Below are 25,097 nucleotides of genomic sequence, written 5' to 3'. Positions count from 1 at the left end.
TCAAAAAGACTTGTATATGTAACACTCCTCTATTTTTTATATTAGTATAATTATCTAATGTATTTTGTACAGTAAAAATAAGAGATCAAATAATTATCCCTTTTAGTAATTATCCTCCCAAAATCAATCATAGCCATAAGTTTGACATTCATTCTCCTTTCATAAACCATTGTCCACCACATATTAATTTTACCATGTGGTGAATTAATTAAAAACGAACATGATTATGTAACCAATGTTTCATCATACGAACTAATTATCTCTCACTTATCTCTTCTCTGAAAACCAGTCCCCCCTCTCTCTCTCTCTAATATATCATATCTTCAAATCTTATGTCTTAAGAACCAAGGAATACAGAAAGAGAAGAAAGAGAAAAGAGCTTGTGATAAATTAACATAAGATAATCTTCATTATGTCACAAGGATTTCATCACATAAGCTAATTTCTCACTCTTCTCTTCACCATACTTCGGCTTCTCCCTCTTTATTTACTTCCATCACATTTTAGATTTTTTCTCTTAGTTATCAAGAATGAAAAGTTAGATAATGATATGAGAGAAAAAAAACTAATTAAAAATATGTGAGGAATAAACCTTATCTCTCCCATTCCAACTGTTGCTTTCTCTCTCTTTCTCATCTTAATAACTCATTCTCATTACACAACATCACTAGAGTAACTAAGGTGAAAATAAAGAGAGTTCACATATTCATGTCACCTTGGAGCCAAATTTCAAAAAGTCAAGAGCTCATATTCAAGAATCATTCCAACCAATCTCTTCCTCTCATCCTGCTCTCTATTCTCTTGTAAAATTCTTAAAGGTTTACCAACAAAAATCTCCCTTTTCTTCCATTATTATAGATTCGGTCATCATGCCTAAAGAAAAGTGAATCATTTTTTATTTCTCTTGCCTAGGAAATCATCTTTAAAATCTTTAAAAGTGAGGAAGTATCACTTCCAATCTCAAGAGGTAAGTAGGTTTTCTTTCCTCTTTTCTTGATGAATTCGACCTTCCAACTGTAAGGATTATGAAGTATTTTTTTAAAGAAATAACTTGTTTATAATTATGGCTCTAGATCATCAAGGAGTGCACACACAACACTCAAGCTTCAAGGGTGAGAAATCTCTTCTTTCCTCTTCAATGAATATTTGGCGATAAGGCCTTAAAGTACTTAAGAATTTTGTTAATTATGATTTAGGAGGAAGAAGTGATCAAGAAATTGCAAGAAGTAAATTAAGGAGCTTATAAGACAAGGTAAAGATTATGATAGTTAGAAATTCTCTTCTTTGGATGAAATGTATTTATTGATGTTCTAATGATGTTTTGGTGATGATTGCTGATTATGAGTGTGTTTAATGATGCTTGTATGATGAATGAAATATTAAAGTATGTTGATGATGTCTAATATGAATTTTAATGGATATGTCTAATGATGTATGATGGCCGAATGTGATGTGCACTTGGGGCAAGAACATAACTTCATAAAAGTTAAGAAATTAAGAGAAGAGATCAGAAAATGATGCTCATAATGTTTAAGAGAGTAAAAGAATGAAAGATTTAGAAAAAGGGCCTTCAAGAGACTTGAAAATGTCATAGAAACATATATGTTGAAAATGGAACATATTTATGCCCTTAGAATTGACTTATAACTTTACTTAGGTTGAAAATCAAGATAAGAACTCATAAAGAAGTGATTAATGAAATTAATTAAGCATAAATAATAATTTTAGTAGAGTTTAGGATTAAAAGTATAAATATAACAAAATAAAATAGAAGAATCAAAAGTTAGGAGTAAAATGGTAATTTATTAGGCAAAAAAAAAGATAAATACATCTTTAGTAAGAAGATTCAAGTTAAAATAGGAAGTTGAGAGAAATGAAGGGTAAATTAGTTATTTTGATAAAAGAAAAAGTTAAAATATTTTTTTCGAAGTTATTAATTTATCTTTAATCTTTTTACTAAGGAGTAAAATGGTAATTTATTAGGCAAAAAAAAAGATAAATACATCTTTAGTAAGAAGATTCAAGTTAAAATAGGAAGTTGAGAGAAATGAAGGGTAAATTAGTTATTTTGATAAAAGAAAAAGTTAAAATAAGTGAATATGAAAATATAAGGATATAATAGTCATTTAGTAAAAAGATTAAAGATAAATTAATAACTTCGAAAAAAATATTAGATAAAATAATTATTAGGAAAAAGAATAAAGTTAAGTTAGTAACTTTAGAAAAGTTAGTGGTAAATTAGTTATTTAGAAAAAAAAGATAACTATAAAATAACTAATTATCTAACTTAGGGGTAAATTAGTCGCTTGGTAAAAAGATAACGTTAATTTGGATAACTATGAACCTTATGGGCAAAATAGTCACTTTAATAAGATATAAGGTTAAAATAGTAAAATTAAGAACTGTAGGAAATTAGAAATAAAACAGTAATTATTAAAAAATATAGGATTAGTATAGTAAAAGTTGAATAAAGACAATAGAAGATCGTCAGCCATAAAGTAACTAGGATAAAAAGGAAAACTATGGAAAAAAAGGGACATAATTCAAATCTCTAAGAAAAGATTAGAAGACAAAGTAATAATTACGATAAAAGACAAAAGAGTAAAATTTAAATATTGATGAACTAGGAATATAAAAGACATTTCATAAAAGTATTAGTGATAAAAGTGAGCTTATGAATAGGAACGAATCCAGAAATGTTATTGTGGGACAATAACATATATAATATTAAAAAATATATAAATAAATTATAATGTAAGATGCATTACAAAAATATATTGATAGAAAATATATATTTAAAGTACAAAAAATATGTGTACTTTTTACTAACGAAGTGGTACATGTCGATTCTTCATATCATAAAATTTATCGATAATAGAATCGGTATCAAATTTTTTAGCAATTTTCTTTTCAAAATAAATCAAAAGACAATTAGCAAGAAATTCATCTTTTATTTTGTTTCTGAGTCTATTCTTCACAATATTCATAGCTGAAAAAGATCTCTCAGTTGTAGCAGTTGAAACAGGGAGAGTTAATACCAAGCGAATCAAACGATCAATCAAAGGATATGTTAAAGATTTTCTTGTCTTCGTTAATCTTTGACATAACTCCGAAATTGTGCAAAAGTTAGTTAACTCAACATGATTAGGAACATCAAGTTCATAATGTTGAGCTTGCATTCTAATGTGAAATTTCTCTTGGTCACTAAAGTTGTATGGATAAAACTGTTCTACTAATTCACATATTTTGTTGACATTGAAGAGCTTATAATTTTCTCTGGAATCTAAAGTTGAACTTAAAGTAAGCAATTTCACCATATTATCATTGAATCTTCCATTAATCTCTTGCAACTATGTATCAATTACAGCCAAAAATAAATTAACACGGTAATGATGCTCCACTGAAATTTGGTCAATAATTTTGTGAGTTCGGCCTCTTCTAGGAATATGCATTGCATTCATATCAGGAACTTCAACTTCATGTTTCTCATAAAATAATATAACTTCTTTTATGAAAGCTTTCCAACTTGATTCTATCATTCGTTGGATTAAAGTCTTGGTAGTAGAAACCAGAGTTAAAGCATTCAATATGTCTTGATCTTTTCGTTGCAAAGCTTGACAAAGATCATGATTAACTTCCAAAATATTTCTCATTAAATGTAAAAAAAAGACAAATTTAAAGGATGTGATAGCATCATAAGCAACATTAGCATCACCACGAGTGGAGAAATTACCTTCTTCACTGCTTTTTTCAAGAACTTCACAAGTAGCATCAAACATGCATAGCAAGCTACGTACAGAATTCAAATGAGACCCCCATCTAGTATCTCCAGCTCTTTGCAAAGTACCAATTTGATTAAGTCCACTACCTGTTACAATTTGATCATTGGCAATTAAGTTTGTAATATTCTTTGCTTGAGAAACCCTTAACTGATCATGATGTTTAGGAGAAACAGTCACAACATTCACAATTAGGGTAAGTTTTGAAAAGAATTAATGAACATAACAAATTTTGGTTGTAGAAACAAGTGCTAATTGTAATCGATGAGCAAAACAATGAATGTAATAAGCAAAAGGACAATCTTTCAAAAATAGAGCTTGCAATTCATTCTATTCACCACGCATATTACTAGCTCCATCATACTCTTGTCCTCTAAGATTTTGAACATCAAGATTATGACGAGAAAGAGCTGATGAAATTTCTGTTTTCAATGTCAAAGAACACGTATCAGAAACATGTATAAGATTAAAAAATCTTTCTTGAACACAATCGTGCTTGTCTACAAATCTCAAAACCACAGACATTTATTCTCGCTTTAACTCATCTCTTGCTTCATCAATAATTATACAAAATTTAGAATCACCAATTTCTTCTCGAATTGTTGCACGCACTTTTCTAGCAAAGATATGTAATATATCTTTTTGAATACCGGGAGATATATATTGAGCATTTTTAGGAGCATTTTCAAGGATAACATTATTAACATTTTGATTACATGAAGCTAAAAACTTAATTAACTCAATAAAATTTTCCCTATTCAAAGATCCAGGACTTTCATCGTCGCCTCTAAATGCACATGCTTGAAATGCAAGCCATCGAATAGCATCAATAGATGTCTTCAACCTTAAGCGGTTATTTGTAATAGTTTCATCACTATGCCTATCAAGAACTTTGTCTATATGCTTAGAATGAGCCACTAAATCATCATAAGATTTCACACATAAATTATGGGGAGAATTAGAAATAGAACCCTCGTGACATACAAATGCACAATTTACTCCATTGTTTACTTTCTTCCAATTACTAAATCCTAACTCTGAAAATGCATTTTTTCCATCATTGCGAGCACTGTCATATTTACTAAACAAGTAGCAAGGCAAACAATAAGCAGCATCTTTTTCTGGTGAATATTCTAACCAACTTGAAAATTTCTTAAACCAAGAAAATTAAAAATATCGACGGTGATTGTTATTACCAGAAGCTGGATAACTAATATTTGTTGGTTGGTATGGCCGTTATTATGTATGCTCTACGAATCTTATCACGTTCATTGACATTATACTGCCAAATTGGACGTTGTTTTCCTGGATCCCTTTCTAGTAAAGAGATATCAACATCTCTTTCTAATCTTGGAATTTTGGCTTCATGTTGATGTGTATTTTGAGTAAGATTAGAGAGTTCACTTACTTGAACTTCTTGTGAAATAAGATTAGAGGGTTGCCTTGTTTGAACTCTAACATTATCAGCAGCTTTTCTCTTAAAAATTACATTAGTATTACTTTGCTTTCTCATCGTAAAATGTTCTAGTTTCTTTTTACCTGAAAAAAAATTCAAATAATTATATACTCACATGAATAAATAAAGTCTAAATATTTTTTATTAATTAAACATCAATAACAAATTAATAATATTTTCTTATCGAGTCACTATCAATTTTACTAAAAATAAAAAATAAAAAATAAAAAAACTAGTAGACAAATTAATAATATACACAGTCACACAGTACACAGATATATATCAACAAGAACAATAGAATCTGCATAGTAACTGTTTAAGATATATAATAAAAAATTTAAAATTTAAAATATATAATAAAATATACCTTGTATGTAGTTGTACCGTTGTGAGACAGTGGTCAGTGACTTAGAGGAGTGAAGGGCATCGTGCGTGGCTATGGGCTATGGCTTTAATTTCAAAAGAAAACCTAAACGTCAAAAGCCAAAAGGAATAAAGGAAGAAAAGTAATCTAGTATTCTGTTTAGCCAATTTAGGAATTTAAAAAATTTTAAAAATTATTATATTTTATGAGTTGGACTTCTTAAATTTTACTATTAACTTTTTTTTGTAAAAAATTGGAGGCCTAGGCCTCCACTTGCCTCCATGTATCCGTCCCTGCTTATGAATAAAAGAAGAGTATAAATGTAATCAAGAGTGAAATTAATGATGTTAAAAGGATAAAAGAAGAAACTAAGTGCATAAGAATCTTTAAAAAATGGTATAATGACAAAGTGGTAATTGAGGTAAAAGATCGTGGATTAAGATAAATAATGAAGAATAGAACGATAAAAGAGGCAAATTATAAAAGTTTAAGGATAAAGAAGATATTAAGTAAAAAAATCATATAAGAAGAGAATTAATTAAGATATTAAAAGATATGATGACCACTTTGAAAGATTAAAAGATACAATGATCTATGAAAAGAGAATTTAAGATATTTATAAAGACTAAGAACAAAAAATGGCATTATGATAAATATAAAAAAAAAAGACTAAGAGAAAAAAGGGTTCCTTAGCGTATAAAGAGGAACGATAAACTAAGACGCCTTAAAAAAATGAATTAAAGCCACAAGATACTTATGACCGCCTGGCAAAGCGGAAGTTTTTTGCTTGTCCAATATCAGATGATGTGGGGATTCCCACCTTATGTTAGAAATTGTTTTTCAACTGGGATTATATAATGGTGTTAAGTTCTGTGAGAATTTTTTAGTGTCTTGAATGTACATATTTCTACTCATGATGTCATGTAAGCTAAAAATACGCAGTTGAGAAATCATATCTGGGATTAGTCCTAAAAAACGTTAGGTTGCAGGTAGCCACCAATGTACGGGCGCAAGGCCTACTTAGGACAGATATACATTATATTAGTTGTAGTATTTTCTGTGTTTGAACACTATACATGTTTTTCGTGTTTGTATTTGTGCCTATTTTTTGTATTTTTGTTAATTGTCTATGTTTGTTTCTATTGCGGTTACTCGTATACTGACAAAGACTGGAGTGTAGTTAATGAGAGACTCGAACTATGATAATCGAATGAAGAATAGACATTGAACCAAGGTTAACACAATAAATTTTACGAAGATCTTTTACGTTAGAGTTGTGCCCTAAGAACGATATACGATTTGCCCCCTTCATTTTGTCAGTACCTTGTTAGGAATTGTTGGTTCTCACCCCTTTCCTCCTCTTTTTCCTACAGATGGATCGCACGGTGAAAATCGCTGGCATAGGAGTTCTGTTTATTGAGATGTCAATAGGATTTACTTACAAGGACCTTATGCTGGAGAACACCATCATTTGGGGAGAGCCACATACCCAGATGTATCTATTCCGCGATTGTCCTTTTATTTTTCCACTCTATTGTCCGAACTTTAACTCAGGCTAGCCGTATCATTTTCCACTTTCCACCCTAAATCCTGGAGGTACTCATCATGCTTTTCCTCCACACTACTACCAGGAGATGTTCCATCCTTTGGGGCTCCATGTTGATCTGCAGCTCGATGCGCTAGCAGAGCTTCATATGGATCCCTTTCCTGTTGTTCTGCTGGCAGTACAGTTCGACCCTCTAAGATGGGTATTCGCTTTGATGAGGCTGAAGGACCTATTACCTCATCTGAGGAGAAGGACCCTAAATGGGTGCAAGAACATAATTTTTTATAAATTGACTTTTCGGGCTATTTTGTAACTTATTCCGCAAATTTTGAACTACGGCTCAACAAGAATTATTGAGGGCAGGCCCAATGATAAAAAAATGAAAATAAATTAAAAAACATAATTAATAAGTCAAACTTGACTTTATGAGGGTAATTAATTCCTCTAAGTCAAAATTTGACTAGTAAAAAGTGAATACTTGATTGCCGTTAGTTTATTTTTCTCACTAGAGACTTTTGAGCTGAGAATTCACTATTAGTGATAGTTTTACATGCACCAAGAGAAAGTTAGCACCTGAAAATCTCATAACCAGTGTTAAAAATAATTTCTACCTTGGTAATTGTGTCCCAAGATTAATCTTAGACATTTATTCATGATTTATTTCTTTACGAATAAATCAAAGCCATTAATTATTTTACCACATGGTAAAAGTTACCCCGAATCGAATTTCTAACTAATATTCTGCAAACAACTCCTATAGACCTCGAATTCTCTTACTTGCCACCCAAGCAACTCACCCCTTCCTCTCAGTCTCTGGACTAAGATTATCTCAGTTTACCCTCCATGCTGTGTTTTTACCCCTGAGCAATTAACTACAGTTGACTGTAAATAAACACGTCATTATGAGGTTGATTATTCTCCCTCAAAATCATGTTCCTTCTCTCTCAAACCCAACCCATTCTTCTTTGATTTTCTAGCCTCTTTTACCATATTAATTTAGTAAGACTCTAGAATTTTATTTAAGGAAGTATTAGCCACAAAATTCACAAAACACTTTACATATTTTTACACTTTTGACCGTGTTTTTGGGGAGGGGAGAGAGAGAGAGAGAGAGAGAGAGAGAGGGAGAGAGAGAGAGAGAGATTTTCCTACACTTCTTCTCTGCATTTTAGCATTTATCTCAGCAGTTTTTCTATTATTCTTCATGTGTTCTTCATGAATCCAACTGATGCGTGCGATTATGTTGTGTTTTTCTATGCTTTTTCATATACGAAATAAATGCATAATGCTTAATTATGGAGAGTTTTGGCGCTTAAATTGAATATTTCTTTTATCCTTTTGATTTAATTATTCTTGTAGGCAAATTTTAGGAAAAGAGAAGCAAAAGCATAAGGACGACAGAATTGAAGACAAGTGAAAAGAAAGTGGATAATGTTATCAACCCTGACCTCTTTACACTCCAACAAGCATAACTTGAGCTACAGAAGATCAATTGACGCAGTTTTAGTGGCATTAGAAAGCCAACTTTTAGAGCTTTTCAACGATATATAATAGTTTATACTTTTCTTCTTGTATCACGGTGCCAAAAGCCACCAAGGTGGCGCCAAACTTCATCCAACTCAAGTTTGGCGCCAAGACTCATAATACACCACATTTGATGCGGCCTTGGTGGCTCGAAACTTGATCCAACTCAAGTTTTGTACCAAAAACTCATAAAGTCCTTATTGGATGCGGTCAAAGTGGTGCCAAACTTGGAAATTCCCAAGTTTGGCACCAGACTCTTGGCCCAGGAAAACTCTAGCGTAATCTTGAGGATTTCATTTGATTTAATTAGGTTTAGATTTTGTTTTTAAATTAAGAAAAGATATTTTAGGTTTTAGAAAATATATTTTACATTTATTAGGATTAGATATAAAAGGAAAAGAGATCTTGGCCTAGGTTTTCTTCTTCTCCTCTTTCGCACTTTTCAGAATTACACACTTTTCTCTGCTAGGATTTATTTTCTCCATGAGCAATTAAACCTCCACTGTTAAGGTTAAAAGCTCTATTTATTCTATGGATTAATACTATTGTCACTCTATTTTGATTAATGTATTGATTTTAATTTCAAAAATTTGCTTTCTTTCTTCATCCTAGGGATTAGGGTATATTGGAAGATAACCCTTTTTCTACTTGAGTTCTTATTAAATCTTGAAAAAGTAATTTATTTGGACAAAAGCTTGAAAGCAACTTCTCCTAAATCACTAATTATCTGGACTTAACGGGATACGTGACATATAATCTTCTTATATTTGGGTAATTAGGATTTTTGTGGCCAATAAACTAGAATTGAACTCAAACCTCTAATCGAAATTAAGTGACCAAAGAATTGGCGGTTAACTAGGTTAGAGGAGACTAAATCACTAAAGAATTAAGGTTTAGTTAATTATAGTTTGTCATGAATTGAATCTTGCATGATTAAAATAGACTGTAAGAGATAGAAATCCGAAAAATAAATAACTTTGAAACCTTAGCTGTTTTCTCACATATTCTTTACACCAATTTTACTACTTGCTTCTAATTCTTTGAATTTACTATTTAATGCTACTAAAAACTCAAAACATCATTTTTTGCTTGCTTGACTAAGTAAATTACTCAATCATTGTCGCTTGGTCCATCAATCCTCGTAGGATCGACCCTCACTCACTTGAGATATTACTTGGTACGACCTGGTGCACTTGCCAGTAAGTTCTAGATTGTAAATTTTGCATCACTAACCCATACAATCCCAATTCCTTGCCCGTTATCACTACTTCTTACGTTTTTACCGAAAATTCAGCAAGGTAAACTTTTGCTCCTTCTCAATTCTTTTCGGTTTTTTCAGCAGTGACCATGGTGAATTATTGCTCTCTTTCATGTCTAGAAAACCCCTCTTGAAGTCCATATGAGCAGGGCTAAGAAGATACACAAATTCAAGCTCAAAGTGGTCAAGTTTCACACTTTTTGTGACACTTTTCGGCCAAGAAAAAATTGCACCATACTCCAAATTTCAGGTCTTGGGTATTAAAGAATTGAATGGTTTTGATGATTTAGGTGAACTCTAACAACGGAAAATTGTTGGGCCTTGCCTAATTGTCCGTGGATAATGGTAAGGAACTCAAAACCCTTGTGAATTCTTTAATTATATGAGGTATGGTTTTGATTTCTCATAGATAATGTGTAATGTAACGTGAAAACGTAGGCTAGTTGACCATAGGTTAGGTTGAATTATGTAAACTTGTTAAGGTTTAGTAACATTGGTGATAATGTTGAGTTTATTTATGAGAATGTGTTGTCTAATGATGATTGTGATGATGATGATGATGATGAGATGATATATATATATATATATATATATATATATATATATGGGATAGTTAAATGATTGAAGGAAAATTGGGTGTTGGTACGAGGTGAGGGGGTTGGAAGGTAGGTGTGTATGTTTTTTGGGAGTTTGGTGTTGTTTTAGTTATAAAACTTATTTTAAAATTGAGGATTTGGAAAAAATGGAGGTTTTGGTGTTTTTGGTAAAACTTGATTTTTGACCAACTTTGGCGGGCCATAACTTGGCTTCCGAACCTTCAAATTTTGACAAACTTATTTCAAATAAAATTGGGTCCGTGAAGTTTATGTCGTTTAATAAACGGACTAAAAATGAATTTTAACAAAAAAGTTATGCGCATTTAAAGTTTGGTATGAAGAATTGATTTCTACAGACTTAACATTTTTTTGCAACTTTTGCTGGGCATGCATATGCGAACACACACGCGACGCGGACCCTGAGCTCTGCCTAGACGCTCCGCATACGTGAGTGTGTACATGCGTATGCGGAATAGGAAGAATTACAGGCTCGCGTACATGGGCAATATCACGCGATGCGGGGAGGCTTCCCTGTCCAAGGGGCTCATGTACGCAGACAAGGGTCACGTACGCGAGATGGAAAAATTCACAGCCCCGCATACGCGACACATGGAATGTGTATGCAGAACTCCTGTTTTGGCTAAAAATAATATTTTTGAATGTTTAACCGATTCTCTAGCTTTCTAAACCGTTATGACTACCTTTTAAGGCCCAATCCCTAGTTTTTAAGTATGAGGGAAAGAGTATACCATGGAGGGAGGTTGTGAAGGGAAGAACTTGAATTAAGAACTTTAAATGAAGTTGAATATGGTATGAATGATGATGAAATTAATGTTAATTGACTGAGGATGTGCAGAATGTCAAAATTATTATGAATGAAGGTTGTATTGATAACAATTGATTGATATAAATGATTATGGCATATGCACTTCTATTTCTCTGAGATATGAGTTTTTCTGGGTAGATGCAGTGGCTTGTCACTACTTTGTCTAGGTTGAAACTCGATACTCTGTTGACTCTATATCGTAAGAGGTGGCCGAACACTTTAACTCCCCGAAACTTTCCCCCAATGAGATGATAAATGCATGATTGTGATTATATGCATAGACTTTTGGGGATGCGCACATGGAAGGACTGTCCAAGGTTAGCTACTGATGAGCGGATAATTTATACGTTTTTTGGCATTGTTTTTAGTATGCTTTTAGTATGTTTTAGTTAGTTTTTATTATATTTTTATTAGTTTTTATTTAAAATTTACTTTTCTGGACTTTACTATGAGTTTGTGTGTTTTTCTGTGATTTCAGGTATTTTCTGGCTGAAATTGAGGGACCTGAGCAAAAATCTGATTCAGAGGCTGAAAAGGGCTGCAGATGCTATTGGATTCTGACCTCCCTGCACTCGAAGTGGATTTTCCGGAGCTACAGAAGCCCAATTGGCGCGCCCTTAATTGAGTTAGAAAGTAGACATCCAGGGCTTTCTAGCAATATATAATAGTTCATACTTTACCCGAGATTTGATGGCCAAAATAGGCGTTCCATGTTAGCTTCAGAATTCCCGGCGTTAAACGTCGGAACTGGCACAAAAGTGGGAGTTAAACGCCCAAACTGGCACAAAAGCTGGCGTTTAACTCCAAGAAAAGTCTCTACACATGGAAGCTTCAATGCTCAGCCCAGGCACACACCAACTGGGCCCGGAAGTGGATTTTTACGTCATTTACTCATTTTTGTAAACCCTAGGCTACTAGTTCTCTATAAATAGGACCTTTTGCTATTGTATTTGAAGAATCTTTCAATCTTCCGATCATCTTTTGATCATGTTTTTATGATTGAACCCTCTTTGGGAGGCTGGCCATTCGGCCATGCCTAGACCTTGTTCTTATGTATTTTTAACGGTAGAGTTTCTACACACCATAGATTAAGGTGTGGAGCTCTGCTGTACCTTGAGTATTAATGCAATTACTATTGTTCTTCTATTCAATTCAGCTTATTCTTATTCTAAGATATCACTTGTTCCTCAACTTGATGAATGTGATGACCCCTGACACTCATCATCATTCTCACCTATGAACGCCAAAATCATGAAGAATTGATGAGTCTGGAATTTCAATTTGTTGAGTCATGTGTCATTACTTGATTATCACTAAGTTGGCTCAATGAATGTTACAGAATTGGATCAGCAGCCTCATCAGGATTATGGATCATAAACCCAAAGCAAAAAGAAATCAGAGAAAGGCCTCAAAGCCCAAGAAACACAACAGAAGCTCAATTTAGAAAGTGTATAAATAGGATAGAAATTAAGTTAGTAAAAAACTTTTGATAATTTTTCTAGTTTTCATACTTTTTGTAATTGAATTCAGAGCTATGACTCACTAAACCCCCTTTCATTGGGTTAGGGAGCTCTATTGTAATTCAATGAATCAATAATAGTTTTTATCTTCTTCTTCAATCTTTTCTCTTGAATTTTTGTTAGAAAGCTTCTCGATCTAATTCCATTGGTTAGTTGTCTTGGGAAAGAAACTATCCATAATTGGAATCCTTCGGAACCTTGGGAAAGGAATGAAGGATTCATGCTAGAGAAGCTTTCTCACAGTGAATTGGATTGGGGTTTGGATGAATATTGTGACATGTAATCCTACCAAATTGTGGTTCATGAAACTGTGTGGTATAATCAGTGATCGAGCGTCATCTCTTCTTATGAACATTTAAACCAAGGGATTGGGAATTTGTTTGTTTTTAGAGAGAATTGGTGAGCCAAGGGATTGGGATCCAATCATATAAGATTGCCAAGCAAAATTCAATGAACGCATTGGTTGAGGAAGGGATAAAAATGTTTTGATTTGGAGATCTCAATATCTCCTGAAACCCAATGAATTCCCCATTTCTGATCTACCACTTTCTCTTTACATTCTGCAATTAAATTCATGCAATCACCCCGATCCCTTTTTAATTTCAGCAATTTAGCTTCTCGCTCTTTAATTCATGCAATTTAAGATTCCGCAATTCTCATCTAAATCTTGATTCCGCTCAACTAGAACACACTTCTAATCCGAATTGCTCACTCAACCAATCCTTGTGGGATTCGACCTCACTCTATTGTGAGTTTTTACTTGACGATAACCGGTGCACTTGCCGGAAGGAATTTTTGCCGATCGTGCAATTTCCTAAAATCGTAGCATCACCCAGTGCACTTGCTGGTTAGTTGTGCGAAGTTGTGATAAAGAGTTGAGATTGCAATTGAGTGTACCATGTTGATGGCACCATTGATGATCACAATTTCGTGTACCAAGTTTTTGGCGCCGTTGCCGGGGATTGTTTGAGTTTGGATAACTGACGGTTCATCTTGTTGCTTAAATTAGGTAATTTTATTTTATGTTTAAGCTTTTTACTTTTCGAAAATTTTTCAAAAATACAAAAAAATATTTCTATTTTGTTCTTCAGAGTTTTTAAGAATGGATTCTAGAGTTTCATGATGATTTGTTGAAGTATTGCTGGCTGTAAAGCCATGTCTAATCTTTTGGACCGAGGTTTCAACTTATCATCACAAAAGCTTGTTGATTTCTATCAATTTTGCTGTTGTGAGCAATGATCTGCTAAAGCTTGGCTGGCCATTGGCCATGTCTAGTGTTTTGGACCGGAGCTTTCACTGAAAGCTTGGCTGGCTGTGAAGCCATGTCTAATTCCTGGACTGGAGTCTTATACTAGCATCGCAATGATTCCTGGAATTCTCATTAAGAATTTTGAACCCTTGTTTTTCTTTTCCACTCAATTTTCGAAAAAGCACAAATTTTTTTTTTAAATCTTAAAATCAAAAATATTTTTATGTTTCTTGTTTGAGTCTAGTGTCTAATTTTAAGTTTGGTGTCAATTGCATGTCTTTATTCTTATAATTTTCGAAAATTACATGCATTATGTTCTTCATTGATCTTCAAGTTGTTCTTGATGATTTCCTTGCTCTGATCTTTAAATTCTCTTGTCTTGAGTGTTTTGTTGTTTCTCATATGCATTCTCAAGTTGTTAGTGTCAATAGTATACAAACTTCTAAGTTTGGTGTCTTGCATGCATTGTTTATTTGATCTTAGTTTCATTTTGATTATTCCTCATTATTAAAAATTCAAAAAAAAATTTTAATTTGTGTCTTTTCAAGTCAATAATACAGAGAATTGAAGATTCAGAACATTCAGCAGAGGAATTACACAGAAAAAACTGGGCGTTCAAAACGCCCAATAAGGAAGGAAAACTGGTGTTTAAACGCCAGCCAGGGTACTTGGCTGGGCGTTTAACGCCCAAAAGGGTAGCATTTTGGGCGTTAAATGCCAGAATGGATACCATTCTGGGCGTTTAATGCCAGGATGATACAAGAGGGAAGATTTTGTTTTTAATTCAAATTTTTTTTCAAGTTTTCATAATTTTTCAAAATCAAATCTTTTTCAAACCATATCTTTTCAATCATATATTTTCAAAATCAATTTCTTTCCATCCTCAAAAATACTTGCCTACAATTAATGATTTGATTCAACATTTCAAGTATGTTGCCTTTTCTGTTAAGAAAGGTTTAATGTTTGAATCATATCCTTTAAATTTCTTGTTAGCCAAGTCATTAATTTTAAAAAATCAAATCTTTTTAAATTGTTTCTCAATCATATCTTTTTAAAACCATAACTCTTCAATCATATCTTCTTAATCACATCTTTTTCCAAATAATTTTCAATCTTTTTGATTTCTAATTTCAAAATCTTTTTCAAAAATCACTTTATTTCTTTCCCAACTTTAATTTTCAAAAATCATTCTTCAATTTTTCAAAATTTCTTCAAAATCTTTTAATTTATTTTTGAAAATTCTTCCCCTCTTCTCACATCCTTCTATTTAAGGACTAACACTCCTCCACTATCAACAATTCGAACTCTATCTCTCTTGATAAGTTCGAATTCTTCTTCTTCTACCTCCTCCTTCTATTCTTCTTTTCCTCTGACATCTCAAGGAATCTCTATACTGTGACATAGAGGATTCCATATTTTCTTGTTCTCTTCTCTTTCATATGAGCAGGAGCAAAGACAAAAGCATTCTTGTTGAGGCTGACCCTGAACCTGAAAAGGACCTTGAAGCGAAAGCTAAGAGAAGCTAAAGCACTACTCTCTGTAGAGGACCTAACAGAAATCTTCAAACAAGAAGAAGACATGGCAGCCGAAAACAACAACAATGCCAACAATGCAAGGAAGGTACTGGGTGATTTTACTGCACCTACTCCCGACTTCTATGGGAGAAGCATCTCTATCCCTGCCATTGGAGCAAACAACTTTGAGCTTAAGCCTCAATTAGTTTCTCTAATGCAACAAAATTGCAAGTTCCATGGACTTTCATTGGAAGATCCTCATCAGTTTTTAGCTGAATTCTTGCAAATCTGTGACACTGTCAAGACCAATAGGGTTGACCCTGAGGTCTACAGACTTATGCTATTCCCTTTTGCTGTAAGAGACAGAGCTAGGATATGGTTGGGCTCACAACCTAAAGAAAGTCTGAACTCTTGGAAAAAGCTAGTCAATGCCTTCTTGGCAAAGTTCTTTCCACCTCAAAAATTGAGTAAGCTTAGAGTGGAAGTCCAAACCTTCAGACAGAAGGAAGGTGAATCCCTCTATGAAGCTTGGGAAAGATACAAACAATTGATCAGAAAGTGTCTTTCTGACATGCTTTCTGAATGGAGCATCATAGGTATCTTCTATGATGGTCTGTCTGAACTGTCCAAGATGTCATTGGACAGCTCTGCTGGAGGATCTCTTCATCTGAAGAAGATGCCTGCAGAAGCTCAAGAACTCATTGAAATAGTTGCAAATAACCAATTCATGTACACTTCTGAAAGGAATCCTGTGAACAATGGGACGAATCAGAAGAAAGGAGTTCTTGAGATTGATACTCTGAATGCCATATTGGCTCAGAACAAAATATTGACTCAGAAAGTCAATATGATTTCTCAAAGTCTGTCTGAAATGCAAGCTACACCAGGCAGTACTAAGGACGCTTCCTCTGAAGAAGAAGCTTATGATCCTGAGAACCCATCAATGGAAGAGGTAAATTACATGGGAGAACCCTATGGAAACACCTATAATCCTTCATGGAAAAATCATCCAAATCTCTCATGGAAGGATCAACAGAGACCTCAACAAGGTTTCAATAACAATAATGGTGGAAGAAACAGGTTTAGCAATGGCAAGCCTTTTCCATCATCTTCTCAGTAACAGACAGAAAATTCTAAGCAAAGCCACTCTGACTTAGCAACCATGGTCTCTGATCTAATCAAAACCACTCAAAGTTTTATGACTGAAACAAGGTCCTCCATTAAAAACTTGGAGGCACAGGTGGGTCAGTTGAGTAAGAAAGTTACTGAACTCCCTTCTAGTACTCTTCCAAGCAATACAGAAAAGAATCCAAAAGGAGAGTGTAAGGCCATCAACATGGCCGAAATTGGAGAGGAGGAAGAGGCAGTGATTGCCGCTGAGGAAGACCTCAATGGACGTCCACTGGCCTCCAATGAGTTCCCTAATGAGGAACCATGGGAATCTGAGGCTCACACTGAGACCATAAAGATTCCATTGGATTTACTTTTGCCATTCATGAGCTCTGATGAGTATTCTTCCTCTGAAGAGGATGAAGATGTCACTGAAGAGCAAGTTGCTAAGTACCTTGGAGCAATCATGAAGCTAAATGACAAGTTATTTGGTAATGAGACATGGGAGGACGAACCGCCTTTGCTCACCAAAGACCTGGATGACTTGACTAGGCAGGGTTTACCTCAAAAGAGACAGGACCCTGGGAAGTTCTCAATACCTTGTACATTAGGCACTATGACCTTCGAGAAGGCTCTGTGTGACCTAGGGTCAAGCATAAACCTCATGCGTCTCTCTGTAATGGAGAAGCTAGGGATCTTTGAGGTACAAGCTGCAAGAATCTCACTAGAGATGGCAGACAATTCAAGAAAACAAGCTTATGGACTTGCAGAGGATGTTCTGGTAAAGATTGAAGACCATTACATCCCTGCTGATTTCATAGTCCTAGAGACTCGGAAGTGCATGGATGAATCCATCATCCTTGGCAGACCCTTCCTAGCCACAACAAAGGCTATGATTGATGTTAACAGAGGAGAATTGATCATTCAAGTGAATGAAGAATCCTTTGTGTTTAAGGCTCAAGGATATCCCTCTGTAACCATGGAGAGGAAGCATGAAGAGCTTCTCTCAAAACAGAGTCAAATAGAGCCCCCACAGTCAAACTCTAAGTTTGGTGTTGGGAGACCACAACCAAATTCTAAGTTTGGTGTTGAACCCCCACATTCAAACTCTAAGTTTGGTGTTGGGAGGTTCCAACATTACTCTGAACATTTGTGAGGCTCCATGAGGGCCCACTGTCAAGCTACTGACATTAAAGAAGCACTTGTTGGGAGGTAACCCAATGTTATATTTATCTATTTCCCATTGTTATTTTATGTTTTCTATAGGTTGATGATCATGTGAAGTCACAAAAATAATTGAAAAAGCAAAAAAGAATGAAAAACAGAAAGAAAAATAGCACACCCTGGAGGAAAAGCTTGCTGGCGTTTAAACACCAGTAAGGGCAGCAAATGGGCGTTTAACGCCCAGTCTGACACCATTCTGGGCGTTTAACGCTAGAAATGGGCACCAGACTGGCGTTTAACGCCAGAAAAGGGCAGCAGCCCGACGTTTAATGCCAGGATTGGCAGAAAGGGCGTTTTACACGCCACTTGGTGCAGGGATGAGCTATCCTTGACACCTCAAGATCTGTGGACCCCACAAGATCCCCACCTACCCCACCACTATCTCTCTTCTTCACCCATTCACCAATCACCTCAATACCTCTTCCCCAAAAAAACCCCTCACCTATCAAATCCCACCATTCTCTTCACCACTCACATCCATCCTTCATAAAACCTCACCTATCCCACCATCCAAATTCAAACCACTTTCCCTCCCAAACCCACCCATAATGGCCGAACCCTATCCCTCTCTCCACCCCTATATAAACCCTACTTCACTCCTTCATTTTCACACAACCTAAACACTACTTCTCCCCCTCAGCCGAACCACAAAAGCCCCCTCCATCTCCTCTATTTCCTCTTCTTCTACTCTTTTCTTTCCTCTTTTGCTCGAGGACGAGCAAACCTTCTAAGTTTGGTGTGGTAAAAGCGTTGCTTTTTGTTTTTCTATAACCATTTATGGCACCTAAGGCCAGAGAAATCTCTAGAAAGAGGAAAGGGAAGGCAAAAGCTTCCACCTCCGAGTCATGGGAGATGGAGAGATTCATCTCAAGGGTGCATCAAGACCACTTCTATGAAGTTGTGGTCATGAAGAAGGTGATCCCCAAGGTCCCTTTCAAACTCAAAAAGAGTGAATATCCAGAGATCCGACATGAGATCCGAAGAAGAGGTTGGGAAGTCTTACCAACCCCATTCAACAAGTTGGAATCTTAATGGTTCAAGAGTTCTATGCCAATGCATGGATCACCAAGAACCATGATCAAAGTGTGAACCCAGACCCAAAGAATTGGCTTACAATGGTTCAGGGAAAATGCTTAGATTTTAGTCCGAAAAATGTAAGGTTGGCATTCAACTTGCCCATGATGCAAGAAGATGAACACCCCTACACTAGAAGGGTCAACTTTGATCAAAGGTTGGACCAAGTCCTCATAGACATTTGTGAAGAGTGCGCTCAATGGAAGAGAGATTCAAAAGGGAAGCCGGTTCAACTGAAAAGGCATGACCTCAAGCTCGTGGCTAGAGAATGGTTGGAGTTTATCCAACGCTCAATCATTCCCACTAGCAACCGGTCCAAAGCTACTAAAGACCGGGCTATCATGATTCATAGCATCATGATTGGAGAGGAAGTAGAAGTTCATGAGGTTATATCCCAAGAACTTTATAAGGTGGCGGACAAGTCCTCTACCTTGGCAAGGTTAGCCTTCCCTCATCTCATTTGTCACCTCTGTAATTCAGTTGGAATTAACATAGAGGGAGACATCCTCATTGATGAGGACAAGCCTATCACTAAGAAGAGGATGTAGCAAACAAGAGATCCCACTCATGGACATGAGGAAATTCCTTATCATGAAATCCCTGAGATGCCTCAAGGGATGCACTTTCCTCCACAAAACTATTGGGAGCAAATCAACACCTCCCTAGGAGAATTGAGTTCCAACATGGGTCAACTAAGGGTGGAGCACCAAGAATATTCCATCCTCCTCCATGAAATTAGAGAAGATCAAAGAATCATGAGAGAGGAGCAACAAAGGCAAGGAAGAGACATTGAGGAGCTCAAGCACTCCATAAGATCTTCAAGAGGAAGAACAAGCCGCCATCACTAAGGTGGACCCGTTCTTTAATCTCCTTGTTCTTTATTTTTCTATTTTTCGAAAATTATGCTTTATGTTTTATTTATGTTTGTGTCTTATGATCATTAGTATCTTAGTGTCTATGCCTTAAAGTTATGAATGTCCTATGAATCCATCACCTTTCTTAAATAAAAAATGTTCTTAATTGAAAAAGAGAAGAATTACATGAATTTCAAATTTTATAACAGATTAATTATTTTAATGTGGTGGCAATACTTTTAATTTCTGAATGTATGCTTGAACAGTGCATATGCCTTTTGAATTTGTTGTTCATGAATGTTAAAATTGTTGGCTCTTGAAAGAATGATGAAAAAGGAGACATGTTACTGAGGATCTGAAAAATCATAAAAATGATTCTTGAAGCAAGAAAAAGCAGTGAATTCAAAAAAAAAAGAGAGCAAGCAGAAAAAGCCAATAGCCCTTTATACCAAAAGGCAAGGATAATAAAACGGATCCAAGGCTTTGAGCATCAGTGGATAGGAGGGCCTACAGGAATAACATCCTGGCCTAAGCGGCTAAACCAAACTGTCCCTAACCATGTGCTTGTGGCGTGAAGGTGCCAAGTGAAAACTTGAGACTGAGCGGTTAAAGTCGTGATCCAAAGCAAAAAGAGTGTGCTTAAGAACCCTGGACACCTCTAATTGGGGACTCTAGCAAAGCTGAGTCACAATCTAAAAAGGTTCACCCAGTTATGTGTCTGTGGCATGGATGTATCCAGTGGTGATATTGGAAAACAGAGTGCTTTGGGCCACGACCAAGACTCATAAAGTAGCTGTGTTCAAGAATCATCATACTTAACTAGGAGAATCAATAACACTATCCGGATTCTGAGTTCCTATAGAAGCCAATCATTCTGAACTTCAAAGGATAAAGTGAGATGCCAAAACTGTTCAGAGGCAAAAAGCTAAAAGCCCCGCTCATCTAATTAATACTGATCTTCATAGATTTTTTGGAATTCATTGTATATTCTCTTCTTTTTATCCTATTTGATTTTCAGTTGCTTGGGGACAGGCAACAATTTAAGTTTGGTGTTGTGATAAGCGGATAATTTATACGCTTTTTGGCATTGTTTTTAGTATGCTTTTAGTATGTTTTAGTTAGTTTTTATTATATTTTTATTAGTTTTTATTTAAAATTCACTTTTCTGGAATTTACTATGAGTTTGTGTGTTCTTCTGTGATTTCAGGTATTTTCTGGCTGAAATTGAGGGACCTGAGCAAAAATCTGATTCAGAGGCTGAAAAGGGCTGCAGATGCTGTTGGATTCTGACCTCCCTGCACTCGAAGTTGATTTTCTGGAGCTACAAAAGCCCAATTGGCGCGCTCTCAATTGCGTTGGAAATTAGACATTCAGGGCTTTCCAGCAATATATAATAGTTCATATTTTGCTCGATATTTGATGGCCCAAAAAGGCGTTCCAAGTCAGCTTCAGAATTCCCGGCGTTAAATGCCGGAACTGGCACAAAAGTAGGAGTTAAACGCCCAAACTGGCACAAAAGCTGGCATTTAACTCCAAGAAAAGTCTCTACACATGGAAGCTTCAATGCGCAGCCCAAGCACACACCATGTGGGCCCGGAAGTGGATTTTCACGTCATTTACTCATTTCTGTAAACCCTAGACTACTAGTTCTCTATAAATAGGACCTTTTGCTATTGTATTTGAAGAATCTTTCAATCTTCGGATCATCTTTTGATCATGTTTTTATGATTGAACCCTCTTTGGGAGGCTGGCCATTCGGCCATGCGTAGACCTTTTTCTTATGTATTTTCAACGGTAGAGTTTCTACACACCATAGATTAAGGTGTGGAGCTCTGCTGTACCTCGAGTATTAATGCAATTACTATTGTTCTTCTATTCAATTCAGCTTATTCTTGTTCTAAGATATCACTTGTTCCTCAACTTGATGAATGTGATGACCCGTGACACTCATTATCATTCTCACCTATGAACGTGTGCCTGACAACCACCTCCGTTCTACCTTAGATTGAGTGGATATCTCTTGGATTCCTTAATCAGAATCTTCGTGGTATAAGCTAGAATCCATTGGCGGCCATTCTTGAGAATTCGGAAGGTCTAAACCTTGTATGTGGTATTCTGAGTAGGATTCAGGGATTGAATGACTGTGACGAGCTTCAAACTCGCGATTGTGGGGCGTTAGTGACAGACGCAAAAGAATCACTGGATTCTATTCCGACATGATCGAGAACCGACAAATGAATAGCCGTGCTGTGACAGAGCGCGTTGAACATTTTCACTGAGAGGACGGGACTGTAGCCATTGACAACGGTGATGCCCAATATACAGCTTGCCATGGAAAGGAGTAAGAAGGATTTGATGAAGACAGTAGAAAAGCAGAGAGACGGAAGGGACAAAGCATCTCCATACGCTTATCTAAGATTCTCACCAATGAATTACATAAGTATCTCTATCTTTATTTTATGTTTTATTCATCTTTTAATTATCAATCCTCCATAATCATTTGAATCCGCCTGACTGAGATTTACAAGATGACCATAGCTTGCTCATACCAACAATCTCCGTGGGATCGACCCTTACTCACGTAAGGTTTATTACTTGGACGACCCAGTGCACTTGCTGGTTAGTTGTGCGAAGTTGTGATAAAGAGTTGAGATTGCAATTGAGCGTACCATGTTGATGGCGTCATTGATGATCACAATTTCGTGCACCAGCTACCGGACATGTCGGATTTGACTATATAACTAACTGATGAGACTCATTAGCTATAGGACATGCATATATCATATTTATTTGTCTGTTTTGCTTGAGTGTGCATTATGGTTTGCCTAATTGATTAGCCATGTTTATCTCATATTTGTTCTACTTACTGTAATTGCATCCTATCTGTGTTTTCTTTACTTGTCTTGTATCTCTTTGCAATTGAGAGACCTCTCGTGTGGCAGAGGTGTGGCGAGGGTAATTTCACCGGTGATTCTGTAGGTTGGAGGAGACAAAAAAGTGGAGTGTTAGGTTAAAGTAAGATTTAGAACTTGAATACCTTAGATAATTTACCTAATTTCTGGTTTAGTATACTTCTTAAGCTTGATTCTAATTGTCGATGTTCTAAGATTGCCTCTGATTTTCTTGGGACTTTATATATTACCTATATTAGTACCATTACCATGCTGGGAACCTCTGGTTCTCATTCTATACATATATTGTTTTTCAGATGCAGGTTGAGAGGCACCTCACTAGGATTTCTGAAGGCCTTCTTGAAAGCGAAGAACTACACTTTTGGGAGTTTTGTATTTTGGTCATATATATATATATATATTCTCCTCTGTATATATATTTTATGTTTGTCCTTCTTAGAGGTTGACTTAGAGGAACAGGTTGTCAGTTTTCTGTTATGGGTTATTTTTGGGTATATATATATATATATATATATATATATATATATATATATATATATATATATATATATATATATATATACTCTGGCCGGCCTTGGCTTCGTAGGTCAAGTTTGTAGCTTGATATTTTGTATCTTTTGGCATCCTGTTCTTTATGTATATAAGCTTTATCCTTTCTTTTTATATGGCTATCCGTTTACGTGTGCAATGCGCTTTTTCTTTTGCGGTTTTGCTTAAGCTTTTCTTCAAGGCTCCTAATTACGAATTTCTTCAACTATATCTATGTATATATATTTTATCTTAGAGGTCGTAATACCTTACCACCTCTGTTTTATGGCTTAAGCGTAAAGTTCTGTGTGATAGGGTGTTACACATCTCCTCCATGATTTTTTTCTCTTATTAGGAATAACGTTAAAGTCCCCCAAAAGGATAACTTTAACTTGGAAAAGTAGGATCAAAGAAAATATTTAGCTCATTATTTCTTAGATGTGCCCCTACGAAAACCCCAAGACCTCATTACGAACATCATCTTTCATTGTGGTTGCTATGAAGAATTGATCATACTGAACAATCAACACATTAATGCCCTCTTTCCAAGCTAGTGCAAAACCTCCAACAACACATATTGGATTGACTATTGCCTAATCCTTGAAACCAACTTATCTTATTTGTTTCTCTATAAAGCAAGCATGACTTTTTGTCACACAAATGAAACCAATCTCAAGGGAGTGTGATCTATTGATCCCTTTAAAGTTGTGAATTGTCTAAGGGTCTCTCCAAACCTTGACAAATGATAGCATTCTTAGGGCTCCTAGGGTTATACTTGATGGGTGGCCCCTGACGATCGGATTTTTACTGGTAGAGAATTCAAAAAAGCAATCCTTTCGTACAAAAACTTGTTTGTCACTAAAGCAAACCCAATAAAAATAATAACCAAAGTATTTAAACCTCGGGTTGTCTCTTAAAGAATTACAGGAAAGTGTTCTTATTATTGGTTATGGGATTATATTTTTTTGGGGTTTTTAAGATAAGAAGCAAGAATAGTAAATGGCAAAAGGAATAAACTAATAACTAGAAAAGCTCTTGGCAAGGTATGAGAACTGGAAGTCCTATCCTAGTTATCCTTATCAATTGTGATGAGAATTGGATTTTGCTTCCACTTTGTTAACCTCTAACTATGAAGGTAAGTTAAGTGGATAAATTAATTTGATTCCTCAGGTCCTAGTCTTTCCTTAGGAAAGGCTAGAGTTATTGGAACTCGAATTAATTATCAAAGAATTCCAATTTTCAATCAACAAGAAGTTTGATAACTCAAGTGTCTCCAATGACTCAACCAAAGCCAAAAGGAGAGAAATATAAATTAAATTAAAAGCATCAACAACATAAATAGAAGAAAGCAATCATAAATCTGAAATATCTCAAATTGCATTTGTTCCGAGGGTTTGCCTGAAACGTGTAGCTCGGTCGTCTGGAAAGGCCCGAGGTGGGGGGGGGTTCAGTGACCCGAGCTTGATATGCAGAATGGTTGGTGGTTGTACCTGCAATGACACTCCGATGCTTAAGTTAGCATGGGTCCAAGCAGATATGTGTAGATTTGGAATGAATGTCATACCTGGGTGCTCCAGTGTATTTATAGTAGTTGGCAGTGATCTTCCCCAGATAAGATATTCTTATCTTATCTTATCTTTGGGAGTTTTATCTCTATCTTTGTGGAACCACCTTTTCTAGGCCTTTTCGGCCTTTAGGTTTGGGCTGCGTTCCTTTTGATGGGCCTTCCTTGCTCTTTGTCCGAGGTCCGACCTTTAGGTATG

The 25,097-nt window shown here is 35.5% G+C and overlaps 1 long non-coding RNA gene across 3 annotated transcripts; it reads left to right on the top strand.

The window, feature by feature from the left end:
- The first annotated feature begins 658 nt into the window (after window positions 1–658).
- Window positions 659–12,404, top strand: LOC130982989 (uncharacterized). Of its 3 annotated transcripts, none has more exons than XR_009087224.1 (5): window positions 659–818; window positions 913–967; window positions 1,074–1,112; window positions 1,197–1,252; window positions 11,828–12,404. It is a non-coding gene; the product is annotated as an uncharacterized LOC130982989 (long non-coding RNA). The 3 variants fall into 3 exon arrangements; XR_009087222.1 differs by lacking the exon at window positions 11,828–12,404 and adding an exon at window positions 8,505–8,952; XR_009087223.1 differs by lacking the exon at window positions 11,828–12,404 and adding an exon at window positions 6,973–7,517.
- The last annotated feature ends 12,693 nt before the right edge of the window (window positions 12,405–25,097 follow it).

The sequence above is a fragment of the Arachis stenosperma genome, chromosome 5 (genome assembly GCF_014773155.1).
Source record: "Arachis stenosperma cultivar V10309 chromosome 5, arast.V10309.gnm1.PFL2, whole genome shotgun sequence".
Lineage (NCBI taxonomy): Eukaryota > Viridiplantae > Streptophyta > Magnoliopsida > Fabales > Fabaceae > Arachis > Arachis stenosperma.
This window is presented reverse-complemented; position numbering and strand designations above follow the sequence as displayed.